The sequence below is a fragment of the Eleutherodactylus coqui genome, chromosome 13 (assembly GCF_035609145.1).
Source record: "Eleutherodactylus coqui strain aEleCoq1 chromosome 13, aEleCoq1.hap1, whole genome shotgun sequence".
NCBI lineage: Eukaryota > Metazoa > Chordata > Amphibia > Anura > Eleutherodactylidae > Eleutherodactylus > Eleutherodactylus coqui.
Genome location: NC_089849.1, coordinates 88,133,045 through 88,147,357, shown reverse-complemented (window position 1 = coordinate 88,147,357; position 14,313 = coordinate 88,133,045). Strand labels below are relative to the sequence as shown.

Here is a 14,313-nt window from a genome sequence, read left to right as displayed (position 1 = left end):
GCCTGTATCACATCTTGTATCCAAGCTAGAGGCGGTACAACAGGATACTAGAGCCTCCATGCCCGCCTGTATCGCATCTTGTATCTAAGCTAGAGGCGGTACAACAGGGTACTGGAGTCTTCGTACAAGGCATCAGTTTTCCGCAATAAGGGTGGTTTCACACAGGCAAGAAAATCGTGCGATTTTCGCCTGATGCGATAGTCAGTAAAAAAGCAGATTATGAAACCAACGGTTTCCTTCCCATCTGTGATGTTTTCACTGATGTGATGTTGAGAGAACAAAAAATAACGGCTGCTCTATCTTTCTGCGATGTGCGATTCTTTTTATCTCCCAGGTTTCGCTATGGAGCCGCTCCTTTTTATCGCCTCGCAATGCAACAAGATTGTGTTGCGATGCAATTTTGATAATGGAAAGTCCTATTCATTTTCGCAATAAAAAATTGTACATTTTTTATCGCGCAATTTTATTGTGGCCGTCAGCACTGCGATGGGAGATTATTCTAAAAAAAAAGCATTGCTGGCAACCAAATATTGCAGACACAAAATAGGGGGTCGCCCGTGTGAAAGTCGCCTAAATGATCCTTTTACTCCGATATTGTAATCACTCACTTATAACAACGTTACAATCACACAGACAAAAGTGTCATCCCACAACTTCTGGGGGGGGGTTACACTGTACGTGGTTATGGCGCCTCGGGTACATTTGCTGTATGCCTGTAGTCACATGACACAAAAAATACACCTTTTAGTGGTGGCACCGTGAGACAATTATTATTATTACTCCAAGTTAAAACCTATAAGGAGAAAAAAATGTTATGTTAGAATTTTTTTTTTAATTCTAATTGAAGAATCGGTGCAAAAATATGGAACGCCTCACGAATTTGCGTGTCATCCTTGCGCAGGGGCCATGCTAATCTTCTCTGTATCGTTCCAATTTTAGTATATGTGCTGCCGAAGCAAGCACGATACTGCAGACAGCCCCGGCGGTATTTATGGTCCCGCGGGAGAGAAGTTCTTACATTGTGGAGAGATTACTTTTATAAATTAAAAATAATGTATCCTGCTGTGATATTTTACCTAATATGTCATGCCTGTAATAATAAAACCCATTAATATAGAGTATTTTGGCCAAACTGAAGAGCATTTTGTGACAATGTTATATGCAAATGAGAAGAAGCCGCAGTGCATGCTGGGAAGAATGCTGGTCTCGGAATACGGACCTTGTACCACAGAAGGCGCAGCTGGTGTGGAATGTACTGCGGATGACTGCAGCGTTCTGCTTCCATCAGGAGAGCAGCTGCTCACTGCTGCACCACTGGCTGACGGTCACATTAGGACGTGATTGCCGGCTCACGCCTACTGCTGCTGGACGTGGCGCTATAGCATTAGGGCTGGGCGTGCAGCAGTGCAGCGCCTTCTGCCCACCGGTCTGCCCTGGCCGGAGTACAGCGATGCGTGCCCTTACCTATCAGCTGACAAGTGTGCTCGGCCGCACACACAAGGGGGTCACAGGAATGTCCCACAACATTGTCACACTTCCGTGGCTGCCAGGTCAAATTTATCACCAAGATAACATGTATGGGACCATCTGGGAGACCAACTTCTACAACCTACAACTTTGCATGATCTAAAGGTTCAGTTACATAGCAAATGTGGAGCAATATGCCACAGGATACCATACAGAACCTGTATGCCGCCATGCCCGCCAGTATCACATCTGGTATACAAACTAGAAGCAGTGCAACAGGGTACTAGAGCCTCCATGCCCACCCGTATCACATCTGGTATCCAAGCTAGAGGCAGTGCAACAGGGTACTAGAGCCTCCATGCCCACCTGTATTACATCTTGTATCCAAGCTACAGGTGGTACAACAGGGTACTAGAGCCTCCATGCCTGTCTGTATCACATCTTGTATCCAAGCTAGAGGCAGTACAACAGGGAACTAGAGCCTCCATGCCCACCCGTATCACATCTGGTATCCAAGCTAGAGGCAGTGCAACAGGGTACTAGAGCCTCCATGCCCACCCGTATCACATCTTGTATCCAAGCTACAGGTGGTACAACAGGGTACTAGAGCCTCCATGCCTGCCTGTATCACATCTTGTATCCAAGCTAGAGGTGGTACAACAGGGTACTAGAGCCTCCATGCCTGCCTGTATCACATCTTGTATCCAAGCTAGAGGTGGTACAACAGGGTACTAGAGCCTCCATGCCTGTCTGTATCACATCTTGTATCCAAGCTAGAGGCAGTACAACAGGGTACTAGAGCCTCCATGCCCGCCCGTATCACATCTTGTATCCAAGCTAGAGGCAGTACAACAGGATACTAGAGCATCCATGCCCACCTGTATCACATCTTTTATCCAAGCTAGAGGCGGTACAACAGGGTACTAGAGCCTCCATGCCCGCCTGTATCACATCTTGTATCCAAGCTAGAGGCGGTACAACAGGGTACTAGAGCCTCCATGCCCGCCCGTATCAAATCTTGTATCCAAGCTAGAGGCGGTACAACAGGGTACTAGAGCCTCCATGCCCGCCTGTATCACATCTTGTATCCAAGCTATAGAGAGTACAACAGGGTACTAGAGCCTCCATGCCTGCCTGTATCACATCTTGTATCCAACCTAGAGGCGGTACAACAGGGTACTAGAGCCTCCATGCCTGTCTGTATCACATCTTGTATCCAAGCTAGAGGTGGTACAACAGGGTACTAGAGCCTCCATGCCCACCCGTATCACATCTTGTATCCAAGCTAGAGGCGGCACAACAGGGTATTAGAGCCTCCATGCCTGTCTATATCACATCTTGTATCCAAGCTAGAGGCGGTACAACAGGGTACTAGAGCCTCCATGCCCAACTGTATCACATCTAGTATCCAAGCTAGAGGCGGTACAACAGGGTACTAGAGCCTCCATGCCCGCCCGTATCACATCTTGTATCCAACCTAGAGGCGGTACAACAGGGTACTAGAGCCTCCATGCCCGCCCGTATCACATCTTGTATCCAAGCTGGAGGCGGTACAACAGGGTACTAGAGCCTCTATGCCCGCCTGTATCACATCTTGTATCCAAGCTAGAGGCAGTACAACAGGATACTAGAGCATCCATGCCCACCTGTATCACATCTTGTATCCAAGCTAGAGGCGGTACAACAGGGTACTAGAGCCTCCATGCCTGCCTGTATCACATCTTGTATACAAGCTAGAGGTGGTACAACAGGGTACTAGAGCCTCCATGCCTGTCTGTATCACATCTTGTATCCAAGCTAGAGGCGGCACAACAGGGTATTAGAGCCTCCATGCCTGTCTATATCACATCTTGTATCCAAGCTAGAGGCGGTACAACAGGGTACTAGAGCCTCCATGCCCACCTGTATCACATCTTGTATCCAAGCTAGAGGCGGCACAACAGGGTATTAGAGCCTCCATGCCTGTCTATATCACATCTTGTATCCAAGCTAGAGGCGGTACAACAGGGTACTAGAGCCTCCATGCCCAACTGTATCACATCTAGTATCCAAGCTAGAGGCGGTACAACAGGGTACTAGAGCCTCCATGCCCGCCCGTATCACATCTTGTATCCAACCTAGAGGCGGTACAACAGGGTACTAGAGCCTCCATGCCCGCCTGTATCACATCTTGTATCCAAGCTGGAGGCGGTACAACAGGGTACTAGAGCCTCTATGCCCGCCTGTATCACATCTTGTATCCAAGCTAGAGGCAGTACAACAGGATACTAGAGCATCCATGCCCACCTGTATCACATCTTGTATCCAAGCTAGAGGCGGTACAACAGGGTACTAGAGCCTCCATGCCTGCCTGTATCACATCTTGTATACAAGCTAGAGGTGGTACAACAGGGTACTAGAGCCTCCATGCCTGTCTGTATCACATCTTGTATCCAAGCTAGAGGCAGTACAACAGGGTACTAGAGCCTCCATGCCTGCCTGTATCACATCTTGTATCCAAGCTAGAGGCAGTACAACAGTGTACTAGAGCCTCCATGCCCGCCCGTATCACATCTTGTATCCAAGCTAGAGGCGGTACAACAGGGTACTAGAGCCTCCATGCCCGCCTGTATCACATCTTGTATCCACGTTAGAGGCAGTACAACAGGGTACTAGAGCCTCCATGCCTGTCTGTATCACATCTTGTATCCAAGCTAGAGGTGGTACAACAGGGTATTAGAGCCTCCATGCCTGTGTATATCACATCTTGTATCCAAGCTAGAGGCGGTACAACAGGGTACTAGAGCCTCCATGCCCACCTGTATCACATCTTGTATCCAAGCTAGAGGCGGTACAACAGGGTACTAGAGCCTCCATGCCTGTCTGTATCACATCTTGTATCCAAGCTAGAGGCAGTACAACAGGGTACTAGAGCCTCCATGCCCGCCCGTATCACATCTTGTATCCAAGCTAGAGGCGGTACAACAGGGTACTAGAGCCTCCATGCCCGCCTGTATCACATCTTGTATCCACGTTAGAGGCAGTACAACAGGGTACTAGAGCCTCCATGCCTGTCTGTATCACATCTTGTATCCAAGCTAGAGGTGGTACAACAGGGTACTAGAGCCTCCATGCCTGTCTGTATCACATCTTGTATCCAAGCTAGAGGCGGCACAACAGGGTATTAGAGCCTCCATGCCTGTCTATATCACATCTTGTATCCAAGCTAGAGGCGGTACAACAGGGTACTAGAGCCTCCATGCCCACCTGTATCACATCTTGTATCCAAGCTAGAGGCGGCACAACAGGGTATTAGAGCCTCCATGCCTGTCTATATCACATCTTGTATCCAAGCTAGAGGCGGTACAACAGGGTACTAGAGCCTCCATGCCCAACTGTATCACATCTAGTATCCAAGCTAGAGGCGGTACAACAGGGTACTAGAGCCTCCATGCCCGCCCGTATCACATCTTGTATCCAACCTAGAGGCGGTACAACAGGGTACTAGAGCCTCCATGCCCGCCTGTATCACATCTTGTATCCAAGCTGGGGGCGGTACAACAGGGTACTAGAGCCTCTATGCCCGCCTGTATCACATCTTGTATCCAAGCTAGAGGCAGTACAACAGGGTACTAGAGCCTCCATGCCCGCCCGTATCACATCTTGTATCCAAGCTAGAGGCGGTACAACAGGGTACTAGAGCCTCCATGCCCGCCTGTATCACATCTTGTATCCAAGCTAGAGAGAGTACAACAGGGTACTAGAGCCTCCATGCCCGCCCGTATCACATCTTGTATCCAAGCTAGAGGCGGTACAACAGGGTACTAGAGCCTCCATGCCCGCCTGTATCACATCTTGTATCCAAGCTAGAGGCAGTACAACAGGGTACTAGAGCCTCCATGCCTGTCTGTATCACATCTTGTATCCAAGCTAGAGGTGGTGCAACAGGGTATTAGAGCCTCCATGCCTGTCTATATCACATCTTGTATCCAAGCTAGAGGCGGTACAACAGGGTACTAGAGCCTCCATGCCCACCTGTATCACATCTTGTATCCAAGCTAGAGGCGGTACAATAGGGTACTAGAGCCTCCATGCCCGCCCGTATCACATCTTGTATCCAACCTAGAGGCGGTACAACAGGGTACTAGAGCCTCCATGCCCGCCCGTATCACATCTTGTATCCAAGCTAGAGGCGGTACAACAGGGTACTAGAGCCTCCATGCCCGCCTGTATCACATCTTGTATCTAAGCTAGAGGCGGTACAACAGGGTACTAGAGCCTCCATGCCTGTCTGTATCACATCTTGTATCCAAGCTAGAGGTGGTACAACAGGGTATTAGAGCCTCCATGCCTGTCTATATCACATCTTGTATCCAAGCTAGAGGCGGTACAACAGGGTACTAGAGCCTCCATGCCCACCTGTATCACATCTTGTATCCAAGCTAGAGGCGGTACAACAGGGTACTAGAGCCTCCATGCCCACCTGTATCACATCTTGTATCCAAGCTAGAGGCGGTACAACAGGGTACTAGAGCCTCCATGCCCGCCCGTATCACATCTTGTATCCAAGCTAGAGGCGGTACAACAGGGTACCAGAGCCTCCAAGCCCACCCCTATCACTTTTTATATCCAAGCTAGAGGCGGCACAACAGGGTACTAGAGCCTCCATGCCTGTCTGTATCACATCTTGTATCCAAGCTAGAGGCGGTACAACAGGGTACTAGAGCCTTCATGCCCACCCGTATCACATCTTGTATCCAAGCTAGAGGCAGTACAACAGGGTACTAGAGCCTCCATGCCCGCCCGTATCACATCTTGTATCCAAGCTGGAGGCGGTACAACAGGGTACTAGAGCCTCTATGCCCGCCTGTATCACATCTTGTATCCAAGCTAGAGGCAGTACAACAGGATACTAGAGCATCCATGCCCACCTGTATCACATCTTGTATCCAAGCTAGAGGCGGTACAACAGGGTACTAGAGCCTCCATGCCTGCCTGTATCACATCTTGTATACAAGCTAGAGGTGGTACAACAGGGTACTAGAGCCTCCATGCCTGTCTGTATCACATCTTGTATCCAAGCTAGAGGCAGTACAACAGGGTACTAGAGCCTCCATGCCTGCCTGTATCACATCTTGTATCCAAGCTAGAGGCAGTACAACAGTGTACTAGAGCCTCCATGCCCGCCCGTATCACATCTTGTATCCAAGCTAGAGGCGGTACAACAGGGTACTAGAGCCTCCATGCCCGCCTGTATCACATCTTGTATCCACGTTAGAGGCAGTACAACAGGGTACTAGAGCCTCCATGCCTGTCTGTATCACATCTTGTATCCAAGCTAGAGGTGGTACAACAGGGTATTAGAGCCTCCATGCCTGTCTATATCACATCTTGTATCCAAGCTAGAGGCGGTACAACAGGGTACTAGAGCCTCCATGCCCACCTGTATCACATCTTGTATCCAAGCTAGAGGCGGTACAACAGGGTACTAGAGCCTCCATGCCTGTCTGTATCACATCTTGTATCCAAGCTAGAGGCAGTACAACAGGGTACTAGAGCCTCCATGCCCGCCCGTATCACATCTTGTATCCAAGCTAGAGGCAGTACAACAGGATAGTAGAGCATCCATGCCCACCTGTATCACATCTTTTATCCAAGCTAGAGGCGGTACAACAGGGTACTAGAGCCTCCATGCCCGCCTGTATCACATCTTGTATCCAAGCTAGAGAGAGTACAACAGGGTACTAGAGCCTCCATGCCCGCCCGTATCACATCTTGTATCCAAGCTAGAGGCGGTACAACAGGGTACTAGAGCCTCCATGCCCGCCTGTATCACATCTTGTATCCAAGCTAGAGGCAGTACAACAGGGTACTAGAGCCTCCATGCCTGTCTGTATCACATCTTGTATCCAAGCTAGAGGTGGTACAACAGGGTACTAGAGCCTCCATGCCTGTCTGTATCACATCTTGTATCCAAGCTAGAGGTGGTACAACAGGGTATTAGAGCCTCCATGCCTGTCTATATCACATCTTGTATCCAAGCTAGAGGCGGTACAACAGGGTACTAGAGCCTCCATGCCCACCTGTATCACATCTTGTATCCAAGCTAGAGGCGGTACAACAGGGTACTAGAGCCTCCATGCCCGCCCGTATCACATCTTGTATCCAACCTAGAGGCGGTACAACAGGGTACTAGAGCCTCCATGCCCGCCTGTATCACATCTTGTATCCAAGCTAGAGGCAGTACAACAGTGTACTAGAGCCTCCATGCCCGCCCGTATCACATCTTGTATCCAAGCTAGAGGCGGTACAACAGGGTACTAGAGCCTCCATGCCCGCCTGTATCACATCTTGTATCCAAGCTGGAGGCGGTACAACAGGGTACTAGAGCCTCTATGCCCGCCTGTATCACATCTTGTATCCAAGCTAGAGGCAGTACAACAGGATACTAGAGCATCCATGCCCACCTGTATCACATCTTGTATCCAAGCTAGAGGCGGTACAACAGGGTACTAGAGCCTCCATGCCTGCCTGTATCACATCTTGTATCCAAGCTAGAGGTGGTACAACAGGGTATTAGAGCCTCCATGCCTGTCTATATCACATCTTGTATCCAAGCTAGAGGCGGTACAACAGGGTACTAGAGCCTCCATGCCCACCTGTATCACATCTTGTATCCAAGCTAGAGGCGGTACAACAGGGTACTAGAGCCTCCATGCCCGCCCGTATCACATCTTGTATCCAACCTAGAGGCGGTACAACAGGGTACTAGAGCCTCCATGCCCGCCCGTATCACATCTTGTATCCAAGCTAGAGTCGGTACAACAGGGTACTAGAGCCTCCATGCCCGCCCGTATCACATCTTGTATCCAACCTAGAGGCGGTACAACAGGGTACTAGAGCCTTCATGCCCGCCCGTATCACATCTTGTATCCAAGCTAGAGGCGGTACAACAGGGTACTAGAGCCTCCATGCCCGCCTGTATCACATCTTGTATCTAAGCTAGAGGCGGTACAACAGGGTACTAGAGCCTCCATGCCTGTCTGTATCACATCTTGTATCCAAGCTAGAGGTGGTACAACAGGGTATTAGAGCCTCCATGCCTGTCTATATCACATCTTGTATCCAAGCTAGAGGCGGTACAACAGGGTACTAGAGCCTCCATGCCCACCTGTATCACATCTTGTATCCAAGCTAGAGGCGGTACAACAGGGTACTAGAGCCTCCATGCCCACCTGTATCACATCTTGTATCCAAGCTAGAGGCGGTACAACAGGGTACTAGAGCCTCCATGCCCGCCCGTATCACATCTTGTATCCAAGCTAGAGGCGGTACAACAGGGTACCAGAGCCTCCAAGCCCACCCCTATCACTTTTTATATCCAAGCTAGAGGCGGCACAACAGGGTACTAGAGCCTCCATGCCTGTCTGTATCACATCTTGTATCCAAGCTAGAGGCGGTACAACAGGGTACTAGAGCCTTCATGCCCACCCGTATCACATCTTGTATCCAAGCTAGAGGCAGTACAACAGGGTACTAGAGCCTCCATGCCCGCCCGTATCACATCTTGTATCCAAGCTGGAGGCGGTACAACAGGGTACTAGAGCCTCTATGCCCGCCTGTATCACATCTTGTATCCAAGCTAGAGGCAGTACAACAGGATACTAGAGCATCCATGCCCACCTGTATCACATCTTGTATCCAAGCTAGAGGCGGTACAACAGGGTACTAGAGCCTCCATGCCTCCCTGTATCACATCTTGTATACAAGCTAGAGGTGGTACAACAGGGTACTAGAGCCTCCATGCCTGTCTGTATCACATCTTGTATCCAAGCTAGAGGCAGTACAACAGGGTACTAGAGCCTCCATGCCTGCCTGTATCACATCTTGTATCCAAGCTAGAGGCAGTACAACAGTGTACTAGAGCCTCCATGCCCGCCCGTATCACATCTTGTATCCAAGCTAGAGGCGGTACAACAGGGTACTAGAGCCTCCATGCCCGCCTGTATCACATCTTGTATCCACGTTAGAGGCAGTACAACAGGGTACTAGAGCCTCCATGCCTGTCTGTATCACATCTTGTATCCAAGCTAGAGGTGGTACAACAGGGTATTAGAGCCTCCATGCCTGTCTATATCACATCTTGTATCCAAGCTAGAGGCGGTACAACAGGGTACTAGAGCCTCCATGCCCACCTGTATCACATCTTGTATCCAAGCTAGAGGCGGTACAACAGGGCACTAGAGCCTCCATGTCAGTCTGTATCACATCTTGTATCCAAGCTAGAGGCAGTACAACAGGGTACTAGAGCCTCCATGCCCGCCCGTATCACATCTTGTATCCAAGCTAGAGGTGGTACAACAGGATACTAGAGCATCCATGCCCACCTGTATCACATCTTTTATCCAAGCTAGAGGCGGTACAACAGGGTACTAGAGCCTCCATGCCCGCCTGTATCACATCTTGTATCCAAGCTAGAGGCGGTACAACAGGGTACTAGAGCCTCCATGCCCGCCCGTATCACATCTTGTATCCAAGCTAGAGGCGGTACAACAGGGTACTAGAGCCTCCATGCCCGCCTGTATCACATCTTGTATCCAAGCTAGAGAGAGTACAACAGGGTACTAGAGCCTCCATGCCCACCCGTATCACATCTTGTATCCAAGCTAGAGGCGGTACAACAGGGTATTAGAGCCTCCATGCCCGCCTGTATCACATCTTGTATCCAAGCTAGAGGCAGTACAACAGGGTACTAGAGCCTCCATGCCTGTCTGTATCACATCTTGTATCCAAGCTAGAGGTGGTACAACAGGGTACTAGAGCCTCCATGCCTGTCTGTATCACATCTTGTATCCAAGCTAGAGGTGGTACAACAGGGTATTAGAGCCTCCATGCCTGTCTATATCACATCTTGTATCCAAGCTAGAGGCGGTACAACAGGGTACTAGAGCCTCCATGCCCACCTGTATCACATCTTGTATCCAAGCTAGAGGCGGTACAACAGGGTACTAGAGCCTCCATGCCCGCCCGTATCACATCTTGTATCCAACCTAGAGGCGGTACAACAGGGTACTAGAGCCTCCATGCCCGCCTGTATCACATCTTGTATCCAAGCTAGAGGCAGTACAACAGTGTACTAGAGCCTCCATGCCCGCCCGTATCACATCTTGTATCCAAGCTAGAGGCGGTACAACAGGGTACTAGAGCCTCCATGCTCGCCTGTATCACATCTTGTATCCAAGCTGGAGGCGGTACAACAGGGTACTAGAGCCTCTATGCCCGCCTGTATCACATCTTGTATCCAAGCTAGAGGCAGTACAACAGGATACTAGAGCATCCATGCCCACCTGTATCACATCTTGTATCCAAGCTAGAGGCGGTACAACAGGGTACTAGAGCCTCCATGCCTGCCTGTATCACATCTTGTATACAAGCTAGAGGTGGTACAACAGGGTACTAGAGCCTCCATGCCTGTCTGTATCACATCTTGTATCCAAGCTAGAGGCAGTACAACAGGGTACTAGAGCCTCCATGCCTGCCTGTATCACATCTTGTATCCAAGCTAGAGGCAGTACAACAGTGTACTAGAGCCTCCATGCCCGCCCGTATCACATTTTGTATCCAAGCTAGAGGCGGTACAACAGGGTACTAGAGCCTCCATGCCCGCCTGTATCACATCTTGTATCCACGTTAGAGGCAGTACAACAGGGTACTAGAGCCTCCATGCCTGTCTGTATCACATCTTGTATCCAAGCTAGAGGTGGTACAACAGGATACTAGAGCATCCATGCCCACCTGTATCACATCTTGTATCCAAGCTAGAGGCGGTACAACAGGGTACTAGAGCCTCCATGCCTGCCTGTATCACATGTTGTATCCAAGCTAGAGGCGGTACAACAGGGTACTAGAGCCTCCATGCCTGTCTGTATCACATCTTGTATCCAAGCTAGAGGCAGTACAACAGGGTACTAGAGCCTCCATGCCCGCCCGTATCACATCTTGTATCCAAGCTAGAGGCAGTACAACAGGATACTAGAGCATCCATGCCCACCTGTATCACATCTTTTATCCAAGCTAGAGGCGGTACAACAGGGTACTAGAGCCTCCATGCCCGCCCGTATCACATCTTGTATCCAAGCTAGAGGCGGTACAACAGGGTACTAGAGCCTCCATGCCCGCCTGTATCACATCTTGTATCCAAGCTAGAGAGAGTACAACAGGGTACTAGAGCCTCCATGCCCGCCCGTATCACATCTTGTATCCAAGCTAGAGGCGGTACAATAGGGTACTAGAGCCTCCATGCCCACCTGTATCACATCTTGTATCCAAGCTAGAGGCAGTACAACAGGGTACTAGAGCCTCCATGCCTGTCTGTATCACATCTTGTATCCAAGCTAGAGGTGGTACAACAGGGTACTAGAGCCTCCATGCCCGCCTGTATCACATCTTGTATCCAAGCTAGAGGCAGTACAACAGGGTACTAGAGCCTCCATGCCCGCCTGTATCACATCTTGTATCCAAGCTAGAGGCGGTACAACAGGGTACTAGAGCCTCCATGCCCACCTGTATCACATCTTGTATCCAAGCTAGAGGCGGTACAACAGGGTACTGGAGTCTTCGTACAAGGCATCAGTTTTCCGCAATAAGGGTGGTTTCACACAGGCAAGAAAATCGTGCGATTTTCGCCTGATGCGATAGTCAGTAAAAAAGCAGATTATGAAACCAACGGTTTCCTTCCCATCTGTGATGTTTTCACTGATGTGATGTTGAGAGAACAAAAAATAACGGCTGCTCTATCTTTCTGCGATGTGCGATTCTTTTTATCTCCCAGGTTTCGCTATGGAGCCGCTCCTTTTTATCGCCTCGCAATGCAACAAGATTGTGTTGCGATGCAATTTTGATAATGGAAAGTCCTATTCATTTTCGCAATAAAAAATTGTACATTTTTTATCGCGCAATTTTATTGTGGCCGTCAGCACTGCGATGGGAGATTATTCTAAAAAAAAAGCATTGCTGGCAACCAAATATTGCAGACACAAAATAGGGGGTCGCCCGTGTGAAAGTCGCCTAAATGATCCTTTTACTCCGATATTGTAATCACTCACTTATAACAATGTTACAATCACACAGACAAAAGTGTCATCCCACAACTTCTGGGGGGGGTTACACTGTACGTGGTTATGGCGCCTCGGGTACATTTGCTGTATGCCTGTAGTCACATGGCACAAAAAATACACCTTTTAGTGGTGGCACCGTGAGACAATTATTATTATTACTCCAAGTTAAAACCTATAAGGAGAAAAAAATGTTATGTTAGAATTTTTTTTTTAATTCTAATTGAAGAATGGGTGCAAAAATATGGAACGCCTCACGAATTTGCGTGTCATCCTTGCGCAGGGGCCATGCTAATCTTCTCTGTATCGTTCCAATTTTAGTATATGTGCTGCCGAAGCAAGCACGATACTGCAGACAGCCCCGGCGGTATTTATGGTCCCGCGGGAGAGAAGTTCTTACATTGTGGAGAGATTACTTTTATAAATTAAAAATAATGTATCCTGCTGTGATATTTTACCTAATATGTCATGCCTGTAATAATAAAACCCATTAATATAGAGTATTTTGGCCAAACTGAAGAGCATTTTGTGACAATGTTATATGCAAATGAGAAGACGCCGCAGTGCATGCTGGGAAGAATGCTGGTCTCGGAATACGGACCTTGTACCACAGAAGGCGCAGCTGGTGTGGAATGTACTGCGGATGACTGCAGCGTTCTGCTTCCATCAGGAGAGCAGCTGCTCACTGCTGCACCACTGGCTGACGGTCACATTAGGACGTGATTGCCGGCTCACGCCTACTGCTGCTGGACGTGGCGCTATAGCATTAGGGCTGGGCGTGCAGCAGTGCAGCGCCTTCTGCCCACCGGTCTGCCCTGGCCGAAGTACAGCGATGCGTGCCCTTACCTATCAGCTGACAAGTGTGCTCGGCCGCACACACAAGGGGGTCACAGGAATGTCCCACAACATTGTCACACTTCCGTGGCTGCCAGGTCAAATTTATCACCAAGATAACATGTATGGGACCATCTGGGAGACCAACTTCTACAACCTACAACTTTGCATGATCTAAAGGTTCAGTTACATAGCAAATGTGGAGCAATATGCCACAGGATACCATACAGAACCTGTATGCCGCCATGCCCGCCAGTATCACATCTGGTATACAAACTAGAGGCAGTGCAACAGGGTACTAGAGCCTCCATGCCCACCTGTATTACATCTTGTATCCAAGCTACAGGTGGTACAACAGGGTACTAGAGCCTCCATGCCTGTCTGTATCACATCTTGTATCCAAGCTAGAGGCAGTACAACAGGGAACTAGAGCCTCCATGCCCACCCGTATCACATCTGGTATCCAAGCTAGAGGCAGTGCAACAGGGTACTAGAGCCTCCATGCCCACCCGTATCACATCTTGTATCCAAGCTACAGGTGGTACAACAGGGTACTAGAGCCTCCATGCCTGCCTGTATCACATATTGTATCCAAGCTAGAGGTGGTACAACAGGGTACTAGAGCCTCCATGCCTGCCTGTATCACATCTTGTATCCAAGCTAGAGGTGGTACAACAGGGTACTAGAGCCTCCATGCCTGTCTGTATCACATCTTGTATCCAAGCTAGAGGCAGTACAACAGGGTACTAGAGCCTCCAAGCCCGCCCGTATCACATCTTGTATCCAAGCTAGAGGCAGTACAACAGGATACTAGAGCATCCATGCCAACCTGTATCACATCTTGTATCCAAGCTAGAGGTGGTACAACAGGGTACTAGAGCCTCCATGCCCGCCTGTATCACATCTTCTATCCAAGCTA

At 49.4% G+C, this 14,313-nt stretch overlaps 2 non-coding genes across 2 annotated transcripts; both read right to left on the bottom strand.

Moving 5' to 3' along the window:
* Positions 1 to 856: 856 nt before the first annotated feature.
* Positions 857 to 963, bottom strand: LOC136588831 (U6 spliceosomal RNA). The gene has a single exon (XR_010787639.1). It is a non-coding gene; the product is annotated as a U6 spliceosomal RNA (small nuclear RNA).
* Positions 964 to 12,798: 11,835 nt separating this feature from the next.
* LOC136588830 (U6 spliceosomal RNA) lies at positions 12,799 to 12,905 on the bottom strand. Its single transcript, XR_010787638.1, has one exon. It is a non-coding gene; the product is annotated as a U6 spliceosomal RNA (small nuclear RNA).
* Positions 12,906 to 14,313: the final 1,408 nt, after the last annotated feature.